We start from the raw sequence: 1155 nt of genomic DNA, 5'->3' as shown, positions 1-1155 counted from the left end.
GAGATTAAATGGAAAGAAGTAATCTCTTAAAGATTTTAATGCTCAGTTTTGATACACAATCAAGTTTCCATCCAATTTTCTGATGTATAGCAAACTGTACTAGCTTAAAAAAAAAGTGCTTTCTTCAGTTTTCTTCTACACGTTTTTTGGCCTTTCAAAACTGAGCACTGGGTCATTTTACTGTAAGTAATGTGATGTTATATATGTACCTTCTAATTGCACGTTTTAGGAATAAACAAAATCCACATTTCAGTAACTGAGAGTGTATTTATAAAATGAAAACCTCTCTATCAAAATACGCTTTTCACTGGGAAAAATAAATAAAACAGACAAATGGATCTACGCAAAGTAAAAATTAACTTTGGTAGATTTCAGTGTAGGACAGTCCATAACAAGCTTATTTGCCCTTACTCCCCCAGAGCTGATCATCTTCCAAGTTCAGATTTTAAAAATATTTTTTAATTGAGATTATTATGTTGACATTTGTTTCTCATTCCACATCATCTTCAGCCAAGCTCTGAGCACTTACAATTCTCTGACTAATTGTTGGGAGCTTAGTCAGAAGCATCTGGAACACTGGTGGTGGAAGAGTTTGCCGCAATACTTACAGTAACTGCTGTGGATGTCCACACACAGCAATTGCATTTGTCAGATGGTCCACACCCTTCTCATATTCACCTTGAGCTAGTAACTCTTCACCAAGCTGTATTTCTTCGAGGAAGAATTTCTGAACGGCTTCAGCATCTTTAAGGTCAGGTAACTTGGAAAGTCCAGCTCTCTCCTTGGCAAGCTTCTGTTTCTTTCCTCGTTCTCGCACCCTGTTCTTGAAGTTGAGGTCACTCCGTCTCTTGCGGTCGAAGTAAATGCAGTACCCGATGAAAACAGCGATGGCGCTGTTCCGGCCCACCATCTTCTCTCCAACTAGGAGTGGGGTCGGCGGCGGCGGGGCCCGCGGAGAAGCTGTTGGCTCAGGACCCTCGGAGCAGACTCCGCCGCTCAGTACCGACGCCCGCTTCCCTGGTGATTCTAACGGGCAGCTGCAGTAACAAACCACAGACATAGAGCATAAAAGGCATGTAAGATTCTTCATGAATTGATTCCTTCAAATCTATGTAACCTAATGTTTTACCGCAGTCTTTTCTCTATACACAGGCT

At 41.5% G+C, this 1155-nt stretch overlaps 1 pseudogene; it reads right to left on the bottom strand.

Moving 5' to 3' along the window:
* Nucleotides 1–360: 360 nt before the first annotated feature.
* LOC132352514 (mitochondrial import receptor subunit TOM20 homolog) lies at nt 361–925 on the bottom strand (annotated as a pseudogene).
* Between the last annotated feature and the right edge of the window lie 230 nt (nt 926–1155).

This window comes from Balaenoptera ricei, chromosome 18 (genome assembly GCF_028023285.1).
Source record: "Balaenoptera ricei isolate mBalRic1 chromosome 18, mBalRic1.hap2, whole genome shotgun sequence".
Classification (NCBI taxonomy): domain Eukaryota; kingdom Metazoa; phylum Chordata; class Mammalia; order Artiodactyla; family Balaenopteridae; genus Balaenoptera; species Balaenoptera ricei.
Note: the sequence above shows the minus strand (reverse complement) of the source record. Positions and strands in the feature narration are given on the sequence as shown.